At 40.3% G+C, this 24,982-nt stretch overlaps 1 long non-coding RNA gene across 1 annotated transcript in view; it reads right to left on the bottom strand.

The window, feature by feature from the left end:
- The window catches only part of LOC139084103 (uncharacterized), a 47,929-nt gene extending 25,573 nt beyond the window's left edge, over positions 1-22,356 (bottom strand). Inside the window, exons 1-3 of the long non-coding RNA XR_011541405.1 lie at positions 22,270-22,356; positions 19,754-20,487; positions 17,087-17,197 (exon numbers count right to left, since the gene is read on the bottom strand). This is a non-coding gene — a long non-coding RNA (uncharacterized lncRNA). The remainder of the gene's footprint in view (positions 1-17,086; positions 17,198-19,753; positions 20,488-22,269) is intronic.
- Between the last annotated feature and the right edge of the window lie 2,626 nt (positions 22,357-24,982).

Here is a 24,982-nt window from a genome sequence, read left to right as displayed (position 1 = left end):
GGAGGAACGAGCAGTGATGGAGCTAACCCCAACGAGCCAGCAATATCTTTTAAAAGTTGAATTCAACTTTTGACTATTGCTATTTCTTTTAGAAAATTGACTTGGAGGCTGTAACGTAAGGGAGCTTTTCTCTCTTTGTTGAGGACCATACCTCTTGGTGTCTGAAGGGCCCAACCAAAAGTAGTTTTGCCGTTCCTCTAAGAAAGTCTTGGGTTTTCATTCCATTTCATATCCCGGTAGCCTGCTTGTTATGTTGAAAATCCCAAGGTAGACAGGCAAATGAGGTGCCCTGCCAAAATATTGTTATGAACACATGCAAACCTCACACCTAGACCTCACTGGAATGTCAACTCAGTGAGGGAGGAGATTTTATTTGCTCTGTTCACTGTTTTATTCCCATCACGTGGAAGAGTTCTGAGCAAAGAGTGGTGCTCAGTCACTATTTTTCAAATGAACATATGAGTGCTTGCGTGCACTCACACACACATTTGCACAATGGTGAGAACAGAGCAACCAGTTTCTCATGTGAGGGAAACACATGCATATCATATATGACTGAATATATGACTGAAGGTGACTGATTTTCTCACTATGCTGATGATGTCTAACACATCTACAGCTGGAAAGAAAAATGCCTTATATCCAAATATCATGTCTGGAACACTAAGAATGTATTTAATTTAGGGAATCTTAAAATTTGAGAAAACAAGCATGTAAGTAATGAGAACTATAAAAACAACTGATATGATGCTTAGACTGAGAAGCTAAAGAATGTCAAAATCTGAAAAATCAGTCCTATCATAATCGTGGACATCCCGTCATCAGGTCTCAGGATCTAGTTAAATTACTATTTTATTACTTTCTTCCTTAAATTTGATTCATAAAGATTTTACCTGACTTGCTAACTTGACTGTTAATTTGTGACCTTGTTGTGAGTCCTTGTAAAATCACACTCTTTAGATTTTTTAGAAACAATTTCTAACACATTACACTTTTCAAAGAATCTTTATATGTATTAATTTAAATTTAAATTATATACGTATTACTTAAATGTAAATTAATTTAAAATGCCTGTGCAAAGACTGAGGAAGATCAAATTTCTGAAGTCCAGGAAGCCTGAGAGATTATCCAGTTTAAGTTTTTCCTCTCCCTCCACAACTTGTTCTTAGTCTTAATCTGAGATGCCCCGAGGCTTCCCTTTATCATGGACTAACTAAGAGGTAGAATTGAAATTTCTTGTCCTACAGGTAATTGAAATTAAGCTTCTGGATATGCGTGCCCTCTAGTGTTTGTGGGGTCTGTAGTGATTCAGAATAGAACAGAAAATTAAAAATCAGGGCAGGTAGCAACAGTCCCAAACACTTCATTGCCTAAAGCTGGGCATGGACAACCTTGTACAGGAAGCTAGTGAGACGGTGTGTGTGCATGTTTGTGTGTGAGTGTATATTTTGCAAGAGTCATCAGACTTTGGAGTCAAGTGCTCAAAGTTCAGACACTGCTACCCCAGCAGCACCACTTCCCCCCACCCACCACACTACTGACTCTCAACCCTGGCTACACCCCAGAAAAATCTATTATTCACTGAATGTGCCCACTTCGGAGATTCTGATTAATTTGATCTTGGGTAGGGTCCAGGCATCAGCATTTTTCAGAGCTAAGTATATAATTCTTATATACAGCCAAAGTTGAAAACTACTGCTTCATGCATTGCAGTAGCTTAGATGAGGTTAGATAGAATTTACCATTGGTGAAGTTGTTTGATCTTGAACCTAGGAAATTTATAAATATCATCTTCTGGGCTTTAAAAAAGAAAAAGGTCTTAAGACATATATAGTAAATCAAACATGAGTTTGTCTACACTCCCTCCTGAATTCCCACTGAAATAAGAGTAAAAGTTATAAACCCATAAGGACAGATAGAACAGGGTGGAGAAATCAACAGGCAAGAGATAACAGCAAAGTTTTGCAAAATGGAATGCAAATAGAGGAATAGAGACTGACTTCATAGAGCTGGAAAAGCTAAAACCTAAGTGTTTGCAGAGGGAAGGTTGATGAGAATCAAGCTGATTTGTGTTCAAGAATACTTGAAAAGGCTCAGAAATTGTGCACCAGATGCAAAGATGGGAAGAGGGGTGGGACTGAAAACAAGAGACTAGGTTGAAAGTCTGTATAACGAGCAGTTAGACCCTCAGATTCTCTCCTCCGATATGAGAATTCAGGTGACTCCTTCCCTTTATCAAAGAAGGAGCTAGTTCTTCTCTGAAAAACACAAATCGAAAGTCTTCAGACAGGAGACCAGCACAGAGAAGGATAGGGAAGAGGCACTGTACTGACAGGAGGGGGATTCAGTGGGTCTCGATAATCACCTTTGGCATCCAGCCCCCTTCCGCAGCTTGGCCTCAAGAATACTGACTGCCAAACAAATTCTCCCCAGACTAAAGATCGGATGATCTTTCTCTGGAGAAACTGAAGAACTCCAAGTGGAAAAAAATGACATTTAGAATACCCACAACATAAAAACTCGCTGTCTGCCGCATCACCATTGAGTAAAGGCAACGATTTGACAAGCCACACTGATTATTCCTGAGATTCCAACCAGCTTTTTAGAGTCTTGCTCTGAATGGATAGCTAAGGATCTTGAAGAAAGCTTCTACCCAACTACAAAAAACCAAAACAGAAGAAATGGAAGACAAAGGAAATAGAGACAAAAAAGATATTACATTTATAATTAGTATTCTCAGAGACAAAAAAGAGAATAGTATATCCGTGAAGCAAGAACAGAAGGCTATAAAAAAACGAACTCTCAGAAAACAAAAAAGAGTTCTCAGGAAATAAAAACATGGTAGTTTTGGTATCTGGTATCCAAAGATGGACCACAATGAACCGTGCTTCCCAATATCTATGCCATTACATAGTCCCCTCTCATGTGGAATCCAGTTTGGCCCTGTGACTCACTCTAACCAATAAAATGGGACAAAAGTGATGTTGTGCTCCCTTTTGGCCCAAGCATGAGGAGTATATCTTGCAGCTTCTGTTTTTGGTAGACTTGAGCTGCCATGTAAGAAGTCTAGGTACCCTGCTAGAGAGACCACATGGAGAGGTCATGAGGAAAGGGAAAAGTCCTGAAACTACACAGAGAATGAGAGGCTCAGCCCTTCCAGTGTCCAAGCTGAGTCATCTTCCAGCCGTCTGGCAACGGCAGGTCTATGAATGAAGTTGTGTTAGATATTCCAGCCCCATTTGCCCTCTGATGGAGAGGAAGACCATATGAGAGGCCCCAAGTAAGCCAAATGAGCCCCAATCAATACACAGAATCATGAAAAATAATCAAATGGTTGCTGTGTTTAAATCACTAAGTTACAGATGGTGTGTTATGCTGCAACTGATATCTAAAATTATTGCCAAATTAAGAAAATGAATCTGAATGGCATCAGACTTCTTAACAATAACCCTGAAAGCTGAAAGACAATGGAGCAACAGCTTGAAAATCCAGAGTAAAGGATGGGAGTGCATTTTTCAATCTACTGAGTTTTACACTCAGTAAAATTAGCAATCAAACATAATGTTACACTAAACAAGATTTTATGCAAGCTCTCAAAAAGTTTACATCCTCTGCAGCCCTTCTCAGGAAGCTATTGTCAGATGTAAGTCAACAGAGTGAAGGATTAAACCAGAAGTTCTCAACGGAGGGCAATTTTGCCCTCTAGACGCATTTAGGAACGTCTGGAGACATTTGGATTGTCCAAAGTAGACGGGTGCTGCTACTGGCATTTAGTGGGTTGAGGCCAGGGACATTGCTAAATACACTGTAATGCTCAGGACAGCCTTCCACAACAAAGAATTATCTGGTCCAAAATGTCAATAGTGCAGAGGCTGAGAAACCCTGGATTAAATTGAGAAAGAGAAGTATCAAGGAATAAGATTGCCAAAACAATAAATTTGCAAAGAAGAGTCCCGTAAATTTGTTTACCAATTTAAACAAACTGAAGAATGTGATATTGACCTGATATGACTGGTATGGCCTGGGAGCCAGGAGTTACTAAGTGTCTGGACTATCGCTCCTGCAACCAGAGTGGGAGGATAGGGAAGGGGAAAGCAGAGATGAATGTGCTAAACATTGACCTATATATAATATACATACAAATATATTTATTTGGAAATAAAGATATAGCAGCACAAGCATATTGTTTTGAAATATGGAGGAAAACATCAGAAGAAACAGCTGAGAGATTGAAGTAGTTGCCCTGAGGGGATGGGATTTAGGCGTGACAGGGACAAAGCAAGGGAGAGCTTTTATTATTATAACCCTTAATACTATTTGGCTTTAAAATTATGTATATCTATTACTTTGATAAAAAATAAAATTTGATTAAAAAATTTAATAAATTTTCATTGGTTTAGGGTTCTTAAGACTTACCCTGCCTGGAAACAGAGGTATAATCCAATGATTCCTAAAGTGGCCTTTTAGGTTAAGGACCATGGAAACTGGAATATTTTGTTTCAGGGAATGGCCTAAATTGACTTTTTTTTTTTTTTTTTAAAGATTTTATTTTTTCCTTTTTCTCCCCAAAGCCCCCCGGTACATAGTTGTGTATTCTTCGTTGTGGGTTCCTCTAGTTGTGGCATGTGGGACGCTGCCTCAGCGTGGTCTGACGAGCAGTGCCATGTCCGCACCCAGGATTCGAACCGACGAAACACTGGGCCGCCTGCAGCGGAGCGCGCGAACTTAACCACTCGGCCACGGGGCCAGCCCCTAAATTGACTTTTTGTATGTAGGTCAAGAAGGTCATTCAGAGAAGAGACCCTTGTCTTGAGCCACCTAAGACTCCAAATGATCCGTTTGAGTCTGGAAGCAGCTACACTTCCTCGATGTGTGGCACTTCTATGACAAGTCTGTGTGACATCCAGAGGAACTCCTTTATGGAGAAGACCATGGAGTATGTCATGTGGGAAGGGGTCTTCACTGAAGGAAGTGGAAGATTGATAAACTCCATCCCTGCTACAAAAAATGAAGGTCAAGTGTACTGAAGGAAGGAAGACCGTGTGGGAAGGCCAGGCCCCACTCCACTTACATTTCAAGTGAAGACTAAGTACAAACATTAGGAGATTTTTTTGAGATTTCTGGAAACTTACCCAACTATTCAGAAAACCCTTTTCTCTTGCTTTTCAGTAGCCTCAGACACCTCTTCTGCACCATTTAATATCCTCTCAGCTTCACTATTTCGGATGCCTTGGATCACTTGTTCCAGTCCTATACCCTGTAACAACCAACGCCATGCAACCACAATTCAACAGTGCCTTGCCTCATGCCTGAGCTGGTTGGTACCACTTAGCTCTTGTCCAGGAGATTCACTCTTGACAATGAGGTGAGAAACCAGTTGAGTTGGACCAGTTGGGTTCTTACACAGAAGCATGGGTGAAATTAACACTGTGTGATTAAACTCTGGCTAGTAGAAGGCGAGCTCCAGTGGATAAATTCTTCTCTCTTCTTCTCCTAGAGAAACTGTCCTGAAAAAATCATGTTTAGCTTGGGAGACCCTGTGAAATCAATCATCCAGTCCTGCTTTGTGTCAAGTGATGATCAACTCACTCATGCACTCCTATGCTGCTTCTCCCTCTTCCTGTTACTTTCCTTTTGCTCACTCCCACTTCCTGGGATTGCACACTCTAACCAAGTAATAATCCACAAGCTTGTGTCTTAAGATCAGCTTCCTAGGAAACCCACATTTCAGACTTCAAAATGTTAAAGATCTCACCTAATGCAAAATAGATCATCCTGGGGCCAGCTCAGTGGTGTAGGGGTTAAGTTCATGTGCTCCAGCTTCTGTGGCCTGGGGTTTGTGGGTTTGGATCCTGGGTGCAGACCTAGCATCACTCATTAAGCCACACTATGGCAGCATCCCACATAAAATAGAGGAAGATTGGCACAGATGTTAGCTCAGGCACAATCTTCCTCAAGGAAAAAGAAAAAGAATATTAAGAAAAGAATAAATAAATAAATAAAATAGATCATCTCAACAGTCCTGTAACTATTAAAGAAATTGAATATTTAACTTGAAAGCTTATGAAAAAGAACTCTTCAGGCCCAGATGGTTTCAAAAAAATTCTACCAAACATTTTAAAAATAATTAGCATTAATTCTATGCAATCTCTTCCAGAAACTGGAAGAGGAGAAAGCACTAACCAACACATTTTATGAGGTTCGTGTTACTCTAATACCAAAACCAGACAAACAGTTTTTAAAAAACATAAAACTTCCAGTTTATATTTCTCATGAACTTAGATGCAAAAACACATTTTTTGCCTCCCCAAAGCCCCAGTACATATTCGTATATCCTAGTTGTAGGTCATTCTAGTTGTCGCAGGTGGGATGCTGCCTCAGCATGGTTTGATGAGCCGTGCCATGTCCGCACCCAGGATCTAAATCAGCGAACCCCGGGCCTCCTAGGCAGAGCACATGAACTTAACCACTCAGCCACAGGGGCAGCCCCGCAAAAATACTTTAAAAAAATGCTAGCATAGGGGCCGGCCCCGTGGCCGAGTGGTTAAGTTCACGCACTCTGCTTCAGCAGCCCAGGGTTTCACCAGTTCGAATCCTGGGCGTGGACATGGCACCACTCATCAAGCCATGCTGAGGCAGCATCCCACATGCCACAACTAGAAGGACCCACAACTAAAAATACTCAACTGTGTACCAGGGGCCTTTGGGAGAAAAAGGAAAAATAAAATCTTTTTTTAAAAAAATGCTAGCATATTGAATCCAGCAATATATAAAAAGAATAATATACCACAACCAACAGGGGTAAGGGCTGGAATAAACCAGCTAGGCTGATTCAATATTTTAAAATCAATAAATAGATAGAGAAAAGGTATTTGAAAAAATTCAATATCCACTCATGACAAAAACTCTCAGCAAGTTAGGAATAGAGGGGAACGTCCTCAACTTAATAAAGAGCATCCATAAAAACTAACAGTTAACATCATACTTAACAGTGAAAGACTAAATAAGATTAGGGTCAAAAGAAGGATGTCCACTCTCACTACTCCTATTCAACATAGTGGTGGAAGTCCTAGTCAGAGTACTAAGACAAGAATAGGAAATAAAAGGCATACCAAGTGGAAAGGAAGAAATAAAACTGTCCAAATATGCAGATGACACGATTATCTACATAGAAAACCCCAAGGAATCAAGAAAAAGTTCATACAACTAGTGAGTGAGTTCAGCAACTTCACAAGCTACAAGATCAACCAAAAACTCAATTCTATTCCTATATATTAGCAACAAATGTGTGGAAAACAAAAACCAAATACACAATGCCATTTACAATTACTCTCAAAAAATGGAATACTTAGGCATAAATCTAACAAAACACGTATACATCTGTATGCTGAAAAACATAAAATGCTGATTAAAAAAATCAAAGAAGATCTAAATAAATGGAGACGCATACCATGTGTAAGGATTGGAAGACTCAATATAGCAAAGCTGTCCATTTTCCCAACGGATCTATAGATTTAAAGCAATTCCTATCAAAATCCAAGCAAGAATTTTTGTAGGTATACAAAAACTTATAAAATTTCTATGAGAAGGCAAAGGAATAGAATAGTTTAAATAATTTTGAGAACGAAAAATAAAGTAGAAGGAATCACTGTACCTGATACTAAGACTTATTTTGTAGATACAGTAATCAAGACAGTGTGGTATTGGTGGAGGAACAGACATATAGATCAATGGAACAGAATAAAGAACCCAGAAACAGAGTAACACAAATATGCCCAACTGATTTTTGACAAGATGCAAAAGCAACTAACTGGAGGAAGGATAGTCTTTTCAACAAATGGTGATGGAAGAGTTAGACATCTACAGGCAAAAATCATGAGCCTTGACATAAACCTTACACCATATACAAAAACTAATCCAAAATGTATCACAGATTTAAATGTAATGTGAAACTATAAAGCTTTCAGAAGAAAACATAGAAAATCTTTGGATTTTTGAAATCTTTGAAAAATTTAATATTAAATATAATTAATATAAATATTTAATATGAAATAAGACACCAAAAACACAGTGCATAAAAGGAAAATTCTTGACAAATTTGACCTCATCAAAATTAAAAAATTTTACCCCGTGAAAATCTTGTTAAAAATGAAAATAAAAGCTACAAACCAGGAAAAAATATTTGTGCACCATGTGTCTGATAAAGGCCTTATGTCTAGACTGCAGAAAGAACTCTCAAAAATCAACATTAATTTAAAAAACCAGAACAATTATAAAATGTGCAGAATATATGAGCAACCATTTGATCAGAAAAGAGATATAGGTGGCAAAGAAGCACATGAACAAATTAAAATCACAATGAGACATCACTACATACTTTTAAGATCAGCTAAAATAAAAAAATAGTGGCAACATCAAAACTGGCAAGGATTTAGTGAAACTGGGTGACTCACAGATTGCTGGTGGGATTGGAAATGTTACAGCCACTCTGGAAAACAGTTTGGCAGTTTTTATAAAATTAAACATGCAAATACCATGTGACCCAGCAATTTCACTCTTGGGCATTTATCCCAGAAAAGTAAAAACTAAAATTCACACAAAAATCTATACAGGAATGTTCATAGCAACTTTATTCATAAGAAAAAAACACTGGTAGCAACCCAAAAGTCTATTCTGAATGAATGATTGAACAAACTCTGGTACATCCATAGGATGGAATACTACCTATCAATAAAAAGAAATGAGCTACTGATGCATGCAACAACCTGGACGGACTTCAAAGACATTATGCTTACTGAAAAAAGTTAATCTCAAAAGATCACATAGCACATGATACCTTTAATAGAACATTCTAGAAATGACTTAAAAAGCAGAGAACAGATTAACAGTTGTTAGAGGACAGGGATGGGAGTGGAGTGGAGTGGAAGATCTAGCATGAGGGTGTTCTTTTGTGGTGACAGAGCAGTTCTGGATCTTAATTATATGAATCCATACATAGGATAAAATTGCATAGAACTGTATACACACAAACACATAAATGAACGCAGGTTTAAAAAACGGAGAAGACTGAATAAGATCTGTAGTCTAGTTAACCCCAATGTACCAATGTCAACTTTCAGGTTTTGGTATTGTACCACAGCTACATAAGATGTCACCATTGCACTGACTGGGTGTGCACACGACAATTTGTACTACTTTTGCAACTCCTTTTGAGACTATAATTGCTTCAAAATAAAACATTTTTTTAAAAACAGAGAACCTTAAAAAATGAAAAGTAAATTTTAAAAAACGACCTACTAAATTTTTTTTAAGTGACCTAAGAAGTCTGCTAAAGCAGACTCAAATGACTGTAAGAGTCATTTTTCCCCATGCTGAGGATAGATGTGGTCATGGAGAGGCTGGAGCAAATCTAGGTTTAGAGCGTTGGAGTGGGAGGAGGAGAACATCTCTGTGAGGGTGGATGGAGTGACAGAAGAGGGAAATCCTCTGGATTAATAACACAGGGTCTACACTTCGGGTGCAGCAGTGACAATGTTGAGCCTTGTGAGCACTGACTGTCTGAGACGGAGTCAAGCCCCTGCTGGCCTCAGATAGCAGGGCTCTGCCTGCTCCCTCAGCTCTTCCCTCCTCCTAAGCCCAAGGCATATTAATAATAGTCATCATCACAACCTAAATTTGCATAGAACCTTTTCATTTTTTCAAAAACGTTCCATCTCTGTGACCTCATTTGAGCCTCACTGCTCTCTTGTAAGGTAGTCAGGAGAGGTGTTTTGTAAGGTAAGAGAATTAAGAATTACAGAGGTTTCACTGACTCATGTGTATATGATGCTACATATCAGGTCTCTGGGCTGTGACAATCAACTCTGAAATATGAACTGTGTTCACTCTTTTCCTCTCGGACCATGTCAATTCCCAGTCCACAGGCTCTTTTGCAATATGATATACAGGGAGAGAGAAATTCAGAGAAAAGCTCCCAGCAAAATCCAGCCTCAAAAAGAGCTCTGCTCTTCAAGGAGCCATAATAATAAAGAGAAAGCATCAGTTCACTTGTTTGTGGGTTTCATTTTTCTTAAGACAGGAAAATATGCAAATTTTACCCGGACTGGTTTTCTGTTTTCAGGTAATTCCTGAGTCTTAGTCATACATGGGTCCTGGATTAATCAGAATTTATTTTTATCTCCCAACCTTCCGGCTGAAGCTTAGAGTGGTGTTCTCTGCCTGCTGGGTGAGGTTGCCATAGAAACTGTTTCAGGGGAAGCAGTGTCTCTCTTTCTAATGTTGTGACTGCAAGCAGGGACTAAAGCAGACCGGCTACTCCCAGACAAGAAGAGTAGCCTGGGACTCAGAAAGTGCTCCATCTCCTCTACTCCAAGACGTCCCGTGCCCTGAGATGGGAAGTGTTTCCCAAACAGATCAGTGGCCGAGCACACAAAAGAAAATATCGTTTGCTCCCTTAGAATTAGAAGCATTAGTAGAAGGACTGCCATGCTGGAGCTGGCTTGTATTGGTTCACGAGACCAAGGTGAGCATCTCTTCCCAAATCCACCTTCAGGGATGTCACACTGGTAGCTTGAAATGAGCCCTGGTGGGAGTATTTACACAGCAGTAATTGGGAAATCTTACAGATCAGGGCTTTTTACTTTTTCACCAGCTCACTACTGAGATAACTTATCTTTCTAAAAACTATAAAAATCTTTAGTCTCGGATTCTGAATACTTTGTCTTCCAAATATTCCTGGGTTATAGGTATCTATGAATCCAAAAGGGATGAAGTAACTCAGATCACATCTGAGACTAGAGCCCAGGTCTCTTCTCCAACTTGCACCACCCCTGTAACTTTTACATACCTCTGTTATCGCACCCTGCAGTTTTATTTTAAATGCATGTCACTGTCATTAGCCTCCATCTCCTTGAGAGCGAAGATTCTTTCTTATGAGTCTTTGTATCCCTAGGACGAAGTGCAGTGCCTGGCATCCAGCAAGTGCTCAAGAGATATTGGTGAATGAGTTACTGAATGCATAAATGAATGCAACAGCTGGAAGGGCCAAGAGATAATCTAACACAGGCATTACACTGGTAAGAAATGACTCCCAAGAAAGTGACAGTAACTCGCCCAAGAACATAATCATATTAATGGTAGAAGCAAGATAAGAACTTAGCTGACATCTTTTTAAAGTATGCCATGTTGGGGCCAGCCCAGTGGCATAGCAGTTAAGTTCGTGCACTCTCCTTTGGCTGCCCAGGGTTCACTGGTTTAGATCCCAGGCGCAGACCTGGTTATCAAGCCAAGCTGTGGCAGGAGTCCCACATAAAGCGGAGGAAGCTGAGCACAGACGTTAGCTCAGGGCCAATCTTCCTCAAAAAGAGAAAAGTAAACTATGCCATGTTGTCACCTAGTTCCAAATACCTAGTACCTGTGAAAAATACTACATTTTATTTGTAGCCTCAGACTTTCCTATTACCTCTGAACATTACTTTCTATAATCTTGTTATATGAGGAGCCCCGCCCCCGCACTGAGATTTTTCCATCCTTGTCTGGGTATTTCCAACGTCTTTAATACCCCCATTCCTGCCCCGGTGAGGTATAACTATAAGGGAAGGAGCCCCGGGACATTCACATCAGATCATAGTGCCCTACTCTTTTTCTTCCTTCCTCCTTTCTTTTCCCTTCTCTTCCTTTCCCAGGCAACTACAGGTGATAACTAAATAAACTGTTTTGCCATTTTATGTCCTTGACTTCTAGTATTCTATTTACCAGCAGCAACATAGCCATTGATGGCTTTAAATTTAGCCAGATCAGAGAAGCAATTCAGATTCTCATCCTTCAAGTTCCGCTTCTCTGGAACCACATTTGGTTCCAATAAAGTATCAATTAGAGAAAGAGAACCACTGTATTATGCATATGAGATCTATTATAAGAATTAGACTTCTTTTAGATCTTAAGCTTTACTACAGGAATTAGACACAAAAGTGCAAAGAGCTAAGGAAGTAAAGGTCTGGAAGGGGCAGTTGGAGAATGAGAAAAAAAGAGTCATTGAACAGTCTTCCCAAAGCACTGGCACAAGTGGACAAGGCAGGGCTTGCAAGGAATTCTGAGATGCAAACATGTCTAGCTGCTAAAGTAGGTCTTCAAAGGGGGGACTATGGAAGCTTTTGCCTTTCTGTTGTCCACTGCCTCAGTGGGTGCACAACCAGGCCCAGGGATGCTGTTGGTCATCAGGGCAAGCTGTCTAGAAAAGAAGCTGGATATAGAGCAGAGGAGAGCAAGAATAAGCTGGGACCCACAAGGCACCTCTGTGTCTGTCTGACTGTGATGAACTAAGAGTAATGGCTGCTGCTTCACTTTGACCTTCCAAATCTCATGCAAGTCCTTCTTTTCTTCAACTCTGAGCTGAAACCATACAGGGTAGGAAATCCTGAGAAATTTACACTTCTGGTTTGACGGAGTTGACATAGCATAATCTAACACAATCCTCTAGGAGTGTGCAGGTGGAAGCAAGTGACATTAAGTGTAAACCCAGAGAAGAATGTGGAAATACACAAAGAACCATACAACCTGCTGAGAGACAAGAACAAACATGTGATGGCAGTTGCGTTGTGGTCAACTTTTATTTATGTTATTTTGTCAGTCTGACGCTGAGAGGTGTTAAAAGCTGGGAATTGAGAAGAGGGGAATTATCACTTTGCTCCCTTTTTACTTTGACAGACAATTACGTTAGTTGTTTCCCTATTCCATATTTTAAATATTGATTAATCAAAAATCAAAAAAATGGAAAGTTACAACTCTGCTAATCCTCCAAAGAATCTTCTCTCAGGGGATATATTCATTAAACATTACCATTTTAACTCTGTTGTCTATAAAATTCCATGGTTCTTTTTACTGTGAAAAACATTTAGTATTAAGAAATTTTCTTCACATGATTTATTAAACTGTTGCCCTGGAACTTCCTTTCTGAGTTGACTCAGTAAATCTTCATGGAATTATAGAAATAGGTGGATGAACTAAATTATGTGTCATTGTCCCTTCCATTCCTCATTCTACAATCTTACTTAAGACATGAAACTCCTCCCTTGCTGTTTCCTAATAATACGTGTGTGCAGGGTGACTTTAGGTGATACCTGGAAAGACAGAACACAGCTGTAAAAATTTGCATCAATAAGGAATTTTGAAATTTAAAGGTATTTTTGAATATGTTTCCATATTTGAGTCTGAAAACAACCCAATGAAGTGAGCAAGGCAGATGTCATATCACCATGTTTAAAGAAGTGGAAACCCTGTCTCTGGGCTTTTAAACGACTTTCTGTTCCTAGAGCTCTTTTTTTTTTTTTTTCGTGGTTTTGCTTTTTTTTTTTTTGTTATTAATGTTATGATAGATTACAACCTTGTGAGATTTCAGTTGTACATTATTGTTAGTTATGTTGTGGGTACACCACTTCTCCCTTTGTGCCCTCCCCCCCACCCCCCCGTTTTCCCTGGTAACCACCGATCAGATCTCCTTGTCAATATATTAACTTCTACCTATGAATGGAGTCATATAGAGTTCGTCTTTCTCTGACTGGCTTATTTCGCTTAACATAATACCCTCGAGGTCCATCCACGTTGCTGCGAATGGACCAATTTTGTCTTTTTTTTTTGGCTGAGTAGTATTCCATTGTGTATATATACCATATCTTCTTTATCCAATCATCAGTTTCTGGGCATGTAGGTTGGTTCCACGTCTTGGCTATTGTAAATAATGCTGCGATGAACATAGGGGTGCAAGGGACTCTTGGGATTTCTGATTTCAGGTCCTAGAGCTCTTTTAATTCACCATGCATGATGTAACAGAAATTATGTAACTGATTACAGTTACTGGGTCAGATGCTTTTTCCCCCAGGAGTGATGACAGACTGCTCCACTTCATCCATACTCCATCACCTGATACTTTGTATGATCAACACAAGAATTTCAAGGTAGTACTGAAAAGAGAATGTGCTTTGGTAAAAGGAAGACCTGGGCTTGAAGAATGGCTCCATGACTTACTGGCTTTGTGGCTATGGGCAAGTGACTTAATCTCTCTGAGCTTCAGTTCTTCCATTTTAAAAATCAGAATAATTTTTGCAAGCTTGTAAAAGTTACATTAGGTAGCGCACATTGTTAGAATGCCTAACACAATGCCAGGCACATAGCAAGTGCTCAAAAGCCAGTTTTCATTGATAAATCCCACCCATCCCTCAAGACTGAGCGCAGTTCCACACAAAGCCCTCTCTAACCTCTCTCTCATTTTCCAATTTCACTTTGTCCAATCCCACTCAGAGCCCTACTTAATTGTTCTCAAATTGCTTTATATTCTGTTCTTTTTCATTCATCCAACAAATATGCAGTGAGTACAAACTATTTTCAGACACTCTGCTAAACTCTGGATCTAAAATAGTGAAGAAAGCAGATACATTCCTGCTCTCAAGGAACTTATAATTATTAGGAAGCAGACCTCATACCAGTAAACACACAGATAGATGTACAGTAACAAATAGGGGGAAATGCTGTGAATGCAAAGACCAGGTTGCAGCGTGGAATATGGAGTTTAGTTTGGGTGTTGAAAGACGTTCTCCTTGCAATGACATTTAAGCAGACACGAAGGACTAGAATAAGTCAATCATGTAAAGATGAAAAAAATAGCATCTCATAGAGTAAGAACAGCAGGTGTGAACACTCTGAATTGAGGAGAGAAACATTTGAAAAGCCAACGTGGCTGGAGTACATGAGTAAAAGGGATGTGGCCTAAAATGAGGTCAGAGAGGCAGGCATGGACCAGACCACACAGAACCTTTGACTTAAGTTGACTATCCCAGAAGCAAATCCTGAGACAAGATTTTGAGCACCTACAGTTTATTTAGGAGACAGGGGAGTGGCGAAGTGAGAGAGGGGAGAAAATGAAGGCAATAAAGTGTGTGTTATTGAATAGGTCACCACTGGCAGCACCTGGATTTCAATCCCGTGGGAAACTCCAGGACACAGTATATATGGAACACACACCCAGGAGGCCAGGCAGCTGGGTTCTTTATCAACCAGATTCCTATGCTCCTTATGGCATTAATTCTCTGACGCTTCTGGCTTGCCATCCGCAGGCCTAAAACAGTTATGGCCAAAAAAATAAGCCCAGGGGCAGAAAGTTGTAGATGTGTGCAGAAAACAGCCTTCAATGGGTAGAGGTGACTGCTGAGGAGATGGGGTCAGAGATGAAGGAAGCCATATGGCTCACCTTATGCTATGTGTCCAACACATACAATGGGGAACCACGGAAGGATGTTAATAGCAGTTTAATATGAAATAGTTTAGGTTATTAGTTTTGCTTGTCCAGGCACATTGTAAGATCCTTGAGAACATAGTTGACATTTACATTACACAAAGAACATACTTTACATTCCTTTAGCACTAGCCATAACAATGACACAATGCTGTTTATACACTTAGGTACCAAATAAATATGTTTGATTGACTGTCCAGGAGTAAAAGCACTGATGGACTCGAGTTAACTGGACAACAAAATATCAAATGAAAACTTTTACTTATAAAGATGTTTGGCATCATTTTCCATTAAGTCTTTTAAGGTAGCCAAATGGCTCGTGGGCCACCTTGGTACCCAGGGAGTTAACTAGAATCTGGAGTATTCATAAGACATATTTTAGAGAGAATCCTACCATCAGATGAGGGACTCATCATTTAGTCCTTTACTCTGCCTCTCCCAGGGGCAGAGTAGTGTAATGTTTGAAAGCACTGACTTTGGAGTTCCACCCAGATCAGACGAGCTCCGGGCTTTAACCCTTATCAACTATGGGACACTGAGCAAATTGCCCAACCTTGTCAACCTTCAGTTTCTTCATCTGTAAAATGGACACGATAACAATTATATTCACCTCACAGAGTTAGTGTAAAGTTTAGATAAAATAAATGTTATCATCATTGTTAATATTTTGACTTTCACGTGGGCTATTTCAATAGCTTTCCTGGAATACAGATAAAAATTTACTCTCAAAGTTAGGCCAGACACATAGTCAGGAGGACCCTCTCATCTGCTTGTACTTATTTCTTCAAGCTATACTTTAGGGGAAAAAATTTCATTTCCAATGGACAATTCTTCCCAGAATGAGACTTTCCCTCAGGAATTGAGGGACATATTTGTAGAGTGAGCAGAAGCATATGGGATGACACCGTGTGGCACCCACACCCTCCCCTGGCCCTCTCAGCTGCCTGCTCTCACGAGTTCTGCTGTAACCCAGCCACTCCCTGGAGAATTCTGAGGCAGATGCTCAGGACCTGTATCAAGTGTCTTTGTAGGTTGCAAAAGGCCCCACCAGCTGGGACTGCACTGGGCTGTACTTTCATTTTTATCTTTTCTCATTTGCATTTTTTTTCTGATTTCAAAGAGATATGTTCTCCTCATAGAAATTCTGGAAAATGTAGATAAGTGTGAAAAAGCAGGAAAACCTCTTTAAACCTTCTCTAGGATGTGGTTGTACTCACCCAGAAGTGTTTAGCTGAACTTTTTTAAATTGCCTTAGAATCAAACACTTTTATATTTTATCTGACCTAAGACTCTTGTAATTTATACTCCCTTTCCTCTTGCTCTGGTTTATGTGAAAATAAAAATTTCTGGGTCACTATTCTCTGCCTCTGAGTGTCCATGTTTGTCCACTTTGTACCTGTGCTTCCTGGGCCCTCGAAGGAGTTGTCTTCCTCTGTTGGCTGGCAAGAGTAGCAACGCCCAGATCGGGGTCAGAATGACATGACTGCTGGGAGCAGAATGGAGGGTACAAACCCAGAGCTGGGCAAAAGAGCAACAGCCAGTTGGTGCCTCTGTCAGGTGAGGACTTGCCAGGTTGTCTCCTAAGGAATAGTCACCAGGGGATTTGATGCTTTGTCTTCCCGCTGTGGTTATGAATTCCACCAGCCAAGGGAGCCCCGGTCCCGCCACTCAGGTGGAGTCCCAGCCCAGCCTTGTCTAGTTGGGAACAGACACTCATCCAAACTGAGAGCAGGAGGTGACTTTTTAAGGAAATCTAAATAAAGCTCTCCATCTCGGCAGCTGTTGGAACGCTCATCTTACCTCCCCAGAGTGGAATGAATTTTGTGCTGCTGGGACAGGAACTTCTAGGAAAGCTGGAGATACACCGCTGCTCATTCCACAGAGGAGCGTCAGTTCAGCTGAGTCTGGGATCTGAGAAGGGAGAGGTCGGGGTTTTCAGTGCGACCTCACGAAACAAAATAAATAGATTACATCAGCTGGAATAGAGTTCTAGCTGTTGTTCTGCCTTCTCCTGCCAGCAAAGAAAAAGAGAAAAAGGAAAAGGAAAACACTTAAAACCACTCCAGGAAGATGTATCTATCCTTGACTTCCACTGTCTTTCAAGCACTCAGGAAGTTCTTCCTTAGCTCAAACGCAAGTTTCTCTTGTTGCCATCTAACCTCATCTCATGTTTACTTCCTCTGAGAGATGAAGCTTCTTGGTACAAAGAAAGCTGATGTGGGATAGTGTGGTAAGCACTCTACTATGGGAGCGAGACAAACTTCAGTCTGAATCCTAGATTCTCCACTTAGCCATGTGACTGCAGACTTTTCCTTGCCATGTGTGCTTCAGATTCCTCATAAGTAAAATGGGCATAATAATAACATGCATGTATTGAGGTTATTGTGAGGATTAAATGAGATAACATATGTAACGCCCCACAATTACAAGCTCTATAAATATCAGTTATAAATATATTAATAGCAAACACTTATATGGCATTTGCAATGCATCTGGCACTGTAATATAATTTTTAAGCTGAGTGTGAATTAGACTCTTTAGTTCTCTGTTTTTTTGAAGCCATCTTTTGTTACCTATATGGCTTGGGGTTTTTTTTAGACACTTCCTGAATATCCAAAGTAGAACTTAAAGGAATCTAAGATCTTTTGTTAATCTACTTAAACACTCAAAAAAATCATCCTCTACTTTGTCGGTCTCAGAAAAGAGCTGGAATCCACTTTTCTCTTTTCTCTCCGGTCCTGAAGGTGAAGATGGAAACAGCAGACCATTAGTGATGATATTCAAAGAAGAAGCAGTTTCCTTACTCCTACTTTCCACCTCAACAACACACAAAAACAGGGCCAAGGGATATCTCTTCTCTCCTGCATAAAAACAAGAGGCCTCTTCTCTTCCCTCTGAGATTTGACTCCACCCTCACGGCCTTCAAGGCCCTCAGGGACTGCTGGCTATGCACAGTTGCTTATTTATTTGGGTTATATTTATGGATCATAAATTCCAGTTGCACAGGGACTATGATGTTATTAGACCTTAGCTTTATCCTTTTGTGAACAAACTCTTCTCATCACTTTCCTATCCCTCTTTTATTCCTACTAGCAAATATTTTGAAAGTTCCATCTCTTATTCCCACTATCAAATTTTTGAAAGTATAGTCAAACCAATCACATCCACTAGTTTTGCACCAACACTTCTTGCTTAACTTCTTCCACTATGTATTGTCCCTTCTCTCCCCTCTACTGAAACTCTTCTTAAGGTCATCAGTGATTTCCTAATTACCAAGTCTCCCAGCCAATTTTTATCCCAATTAACTCTCTGCCACAGCACTCAGTGGCACGGAACACTCCCTCTCTTTACTCCCTGACACAGCACTATTTTGATCTCCTCCCATCACTTTGATCACTCTTCCTCCATCTCTGTTCCTGGCTCTGCTGCTTCCTCTACCCTCCTAAATTTAGGCATCCTTAGATCTCCTATCACTTTATAGTGTCTCTTTCAAATATCATCCATTTCCATCACTTCAATTACCACTCTATAAGAATGACTCTCAAATCTTGATCACCGACACATTATCTCTTCTAAGGACCTGATTTACATTTCCAGACAATCTATCAGTATCTGAAACACAAAATATCTCAAACAAGATCCAAGATCAATCGTTTTTCTTCCTCAGATAACCGTTCCTGCTATCTTCTCTATAACTTCTAATGGCATAAGTTTGCCCAATCTACCATGACAAGAGTGACCTTTCCTCCCTTGCCCCACATCTGGTCATTTGCCAAGTCCAACGTATTTCTCCAGAATCAGAAACCTCCCACCCACATTGCCCTACATCAGCCCCTCCTTCCCTCTTACTACAGCTACTACAATTATTTCTCCTATTATCCCATTCCATGTCTCCTATTCCGCTGGATTCATTTTCCTAAACCCATTTCATATCACCTTACTCACAGGCTTTAAAGTCTCCAGTGACTCCCAACTGTCTATCAAACTAAGTCTAAATTCCTTAACAGGCATTAAAGACTCTTTACTTAACTTATGTTTCCAACATTATTTCTCTAAATGTGTCCAGTGATCAGAAAAACTAAATAATTTAGTTTCTCTATCTCAGGTCTGAAACATTCCTGCCTCTATGCCTTTGTTCATGCTATTTTCCTGTCAAGAATGTCATGCTTTTCAATCACTTCTTGTTGAAACCCTATCTTTGCTTCAGGAAGATTCCACATGTGCCTCCTTCGTGTACCTTTTACTGTTTGAGGTGTAACCTACCTTTCCTCTGAGCCTCTGTATTTTACTCTTAATCTGCTTTGTATCATAACCATTTATGAATGTGCCACCTTCTCACCACTGATGTCTTATCCTCACTATAGATTGTGTCTTTAATACTATTTTCCAAGTCCTTTTCTAGTTTCTGCAGATCCAAAGATAAATAAAAATTTTCCTAATTTCCGTGGGAGATTCAAAACTACTTACCCAAAGGAAACGTGTTGATGTTTCTCATCCTCATTCCCCCAATGCAGGCTTCTCATTCACCCAGAAGGTAAGTTCCTATTGCCACTCCTTATAGGGTGGAGAATCTAGAAGTGGGGCCATCTTCACCTCTGTGGCAAGGAGGAGTGTGTTCTTGAATCCCCGGGTTGGAATTCAGAAAGTGAATCTTTGCCCTAGAGGGAAGACCACAGGCTAGTGATGGAGACAGATCCCAAAGCACCCACTTACAAGGTTATTTGACTAAACCTACAGGAGAAGTGTGTGCTCTGGGAGCTGGGGGAGCCATCTCCATCATGGAGTGGGAGCAGGGAAGAATAAATCTGAGGGTGGGATGGAGGAACTTGGCAGCTACTCAGCCGAGTCAGGTTTTCTCAGCATGACTTCCTTAATCCTTCTGAAACACAAAGTCCAGCACCATGCCTTTCCCAAACACTAGGCATAATCCCATTCTCCTGCAAGTAATTACAGAAATGCAAGAATTTTTAAAAGCTGTGGTATTGTTCATATGGTCTGGATATAGAGTTCCTTCCCTTTCCTCCTTCAGTCCTGGAGTTGGTGTGATGAGCTCTTCCTGGCCACACACAGCTGCCAGGGGAAACCTGGGGCCGTGGGAGTGGTGAGTGAAGGACATCGAAGAATGGAAAACAAAGAATTGGTGGTTCTGCCACATACAAGGTGAGTGGCCAACTCATTGAACTTCTCTTGAATTTAATTTCCTAAAAAAAGAAGAAGATAGCAATAGTACCTACTTATTTATAAAGAAGGCAGAAGAAAACAACATCCATTAAGTTTATGCTAAGGGCCAGTCATTGTGCCAAGTGATTTATATATTTAATTCATTTAATCCTCATAAATAGCTACAAGGTAAGCAGTATTTTTAGTTTCATTTTATGGCTGAAGAAACTAAGGCTCAAAGGAATTAAATAATTTGCCCAGGGTTACAGAGGTAACAAGCAGAGTATCCAGAATTAACCTGTCTGACCCCAAAGACGTCACTCATTTCCATTACTCCATTCAGCCACTCCAAATCATAACCTTATTGGAAAATGACAGTGTCATTCAGGGAACAGTGCCCCAAATTAAGAACCTGGAGACTGCCACCCACACCACAAGGAGAGCCTCTTGGAACGCTCATTAGCCTCCAATCTACCATTCCTTTTCTTTGGGAAATTCACTCATCTTGTCAAGGTTGCACTCAAATATTACCTCTTTCAAAACTTTCCCAGCTATCCCCCTCCCCACCAGACCCAAAAAATAATCTGCGGCTCCCTCTTCCAGGCCACCTGAAAACAATAGCTCTTCCCACACAATTTCACTGTTATTGTTTTAAAGTTAGAGACTAGTGCAATACCTGGCATAGAGTAAGCACTCAGAAACAGTTGTCTGAATGAAAGAGCGAAGTGTAACAGTACACAAGTCATTTAATCTCTCTAGATATCAATTTTTGCCATCTTTAAGATAGATGACTAGTCTCTCATATCTTACTGGTATATTATGAGAATTAAATGAAATATGTTGTGTTCTTAAAAATAAAACCACTAGATGAGGCCAACAACTACTGTTGTTCCTTTTACAAAAGAAAAAAAGGCAAAACAAAAACAGATCAATGACAAAGATGTTTTCATTCACGTCAATCCATGCGAGCTCTCTAAATGATGTGATCATAAGAGCCCTGCCCCTGGAAAAAAAGAAAAACGAAAGGAAAAAGAGCAAATGATAGTGGATTTTCTCGTGTCTATTTATTTAGATTTCATACTTTTCCCTCATACTAGAAGTTTTGTGAGTAAGGTGGTTACACCTTCTTTTTCTCTCATATAAATACATATACACACCCAGCACTCAGCTTAGGATTTCACCTTGGATAATGAGTCATTAACCTTCTGACTGATTCGCACAGGGAAGTGTCTTTTGATGGTGAAGATCCTCAAGTCCTTAAGGCTTTGGAGACTAAGAGCTTTGGGTGTGAATCATAGTTCTGCTATATACAAGTTGAGTGAGCAAGTCATTTAACTTCTCTTATGTTTACTACCTCAAAAAGAGAGAGAGAGAAGAAGAATAGTGCTTACTCCTTAAAATTGTTGTGAGGACGAAATGAGTTAATCCACACACAGTGCATAGCATTGCTCTGCGGCCAAAGCCTGCCCTCAAATATCATTATGATGGTGAAGATAATGCTGTTGATGATGAAAATGACAACAGAGGTGATGATAAATCATGAACAGCTGAGTATTTTTCATCATGCTCAAGTTAACAGCTGAGCACATCTCTGTAAGGATTAAAGAAATAATCTAAAGACGAGCCTACAACCTTCTGGTTTTGTAGGGCTTTACAAAATCCAAAACACATCCGCCCAACATTATTCATTTGTGCTCCCAGCAACTCTTGGAGGCAGACAATTAGAGAGAGAGAATAGGTTCAGAGAGGTGAAGTGAAAATTTCAGTAGTAGAAGTGGTATCAGAGTAGAAGAAGGCTGGGTCATCGGCTTCCCGTCCCTCACCTGGGGCTCATTTTGTGGTTTCTTTGTCTCCTTCTTCAATAATGTTCTGATGAGCATTGAGTCAGTCAGGGCTCAACTGTTGCACCTGCCCCAAACATCAGAACAAGAGCATTTAGATCAGCAGCGAAGGCAATAATGACACATTCCTCTAAGAGATTTTTTCCTTCTCCGTAGCCTATGATCTTGAGCCACATGCATGCCAGAAATGCATAAAGAATTATGCCAGGCTAACAGCAATACTCGAAATATAACTTTGCTTCTGAGGAACTTGAAGTACTTTATCACCATGATATTTTATTTTTTCCCATTCAAATGTTTGGATTATCAGAACTACCTACAGATAGCTTTCTCATCGACATGTGACCATGGGCATCCTGTAGACTGGTTAGGAGCAGTGTGACACTGGCTTCTTTTGTACACAGGTTGTGTTATGAGTATGTGCGGGGCACTCCTCGGTGTCAGGAAAGTTCTGGCTTCCCTAATCGTTCAGACTGAATTCATTTCAAACACACATTTTTGGCCCCATCTGACCTGCCATGTTCTTTGCCATGTGCAGATCCAGGAAGGGCTGCATAGTCTGGTCATCATGTCACTGTTTCCTGGTCTAATCCCAAACTTCCTTTGGCTGGGGACAGTAACCACACAGCTGGCAGGCAGGATGAGGGAACGGTTTGGGGGAGCCTGATATCTCTCAGTTCCATATGTACTTTTTGGCCACAGTGTAAATTGAACATGTTTCTTCCCTCTCCTTGTCCCATGGGGTATGCACTATTTTTCAAAATCCACTTAGAATAGCAAAAGCAGGTCACTTGACTTGCCTACATTGGGCTCTGATTTCTGCATCTTGACTGTTAGTTCAGCTATGTGTTGATCCTGAAACGCTCCTCGTAGCATTCTTCTATGCATCAAGAAGGGGCCCACAGTGATTGCAGACCTCTCCCTTGTCCCCAGTTCCCCTGTCACTCCCCATCCCTACTCTCAGTGGATGATTTGGCTTCCTATTTTACCAAGATCCATATGTCTATCTTAAGGTCTCATACTTTATCTTTACTCATATTGCCACTGCCAATACTGCTGTCGCTAATTTTTCCACCATAATTTTAGTGAAATAGGTTTCTTTCTTCAGGAACACTAACCTCTCCATGCATATCTCAGATGCCAATCCTTTTTCCCAGTCAGAGTCATTCCTTCCCCTCCACCTCAAAAATCTCTGAATACCTCAGGCCCCATACTTCCCCCTCCACTTCCTCAATCTCTGAGCTTAATTGGCTGTAGTCCCCTCTAAGGAAGAGAGTCCCTCAAGTCTAGATATTCTCTCTTTCCCTGCCTAGTGTGGCACTACATCTTTCTAGATCTTCTCCCATTTCTCTGACTATTCTTTTTCTATTCCCTCTATTGATCACAGCCTCAGCTCTTCACTCTTTCCACACTGTTCTCACTCGTTCACCCATCATAGATCTCACTATGATGATCACTATGATATGCTCTCACTTGTTCATTCACTCATAGAGGATCTGACATCTGCCTGGTGATAATCTAGGCATAGGATGACAGCAGCGAACAGAATGAATAAGGCTGCTTTCATGAAGCTTACATCCTGATAGGAGGAAATAGAAAATAAGCAAGACATAAATTTAAAATAAGATAATTTTAGATAGTGAGAGAAGATACGAAGAACAAGAAACAGGGTAATGAGCTAGCAAGTAGCTCCAGGTGGGGGAACTGAGCAGGAAACCACTTTCCTGGGCATGACCACTTTCTAAAGTGCCACTCTAAGGAGAAGTCATTTGAGGCAAGACGGGAATAATAAGAAACCAGCCATAAGATGAAAAGCATTCTGGGCAGAGGGAACATTTTGTGCAAAGGCTCTAGAATGGGAAAAAGCCTAGTAAGTTTGAGGTATATTTTAAAAAATCAAGTGTAACTGGGATATTGTGGACAAGACAGGGAATGGTGGATGAGAGTGTGAAGAGATAGCTGGGGCGTGGGGCAGGCCTTGTTAGGCCATGGTGAGGAGCTTAGATTTTATTTAACTGCAATGAGATGCCATTGAGGGGCTTTAAGCAAGAAAGATGCATGATCTTATAGAATACAGAGTGCTCTGACTACTGTTTTTAGCCTAGAATGGATGGTTTCACCCATCAACTGTAAAGGGAAGATGATCATCAAATTGGAAAAGGTTAAAAAAAAAAAAAAAAACACAGAAAAGGGTTGAAGCCAAAATGGCAGAAAGCAGGGAGGGATAACAAACAATTTAAATGAGTTTAAAATTCTCAGAACAAGGCCAAATGTACTTTACGGAACTTAAGGTACTTGCAAAAGTAATGAGGGCCACTGCCAAAAATCAAGAGAAATGTCAGAAGACTGAAAAGACCAAACCCTTCTGTTTTCAATAGAGGAGAGACAGAGGAAGTGGCTCCTGCAAACTAGAGGCAAGAACATTGTCCCTAAAATCTCATGGACAATCCTCAAAGTGAATATTTAAAATGGGATTGATAAACATCTAGAAAAGAACACTGTGATTATTAGGAATTAGCACACATAGACGTAAAAAAAATTATGTAAAATTAAGCCCGTTCCCGCTGTGGTAGTGGTGGGGTTTGAGTGGGGTAGTTGATAGAGTTATCAGACTGAAAAGATTTTTTTTTGTACAACATCTCAGTAATTCTTCAGATAACAACTGCTTGAACTTAACAAAAGGTAATTCACCCCA

The sequence above is a fragment of the Equus przewalskii genome, chromosome 6, assembly GCF_037783145.1.
Source record: "Equus przewalskii isolate Varuska chromosome 6, EquPr2, whole genome shotgun sequence".
NCBI classification, from domain to species: Eukaryota; Metazoa; Chordata; class Mammalia; order Perissodactyla; family Equidae; genus Equus; species Equus przewalskii.
This window is presented reverse-complemented; position numbering and strand designations above follow the sequence as displayed.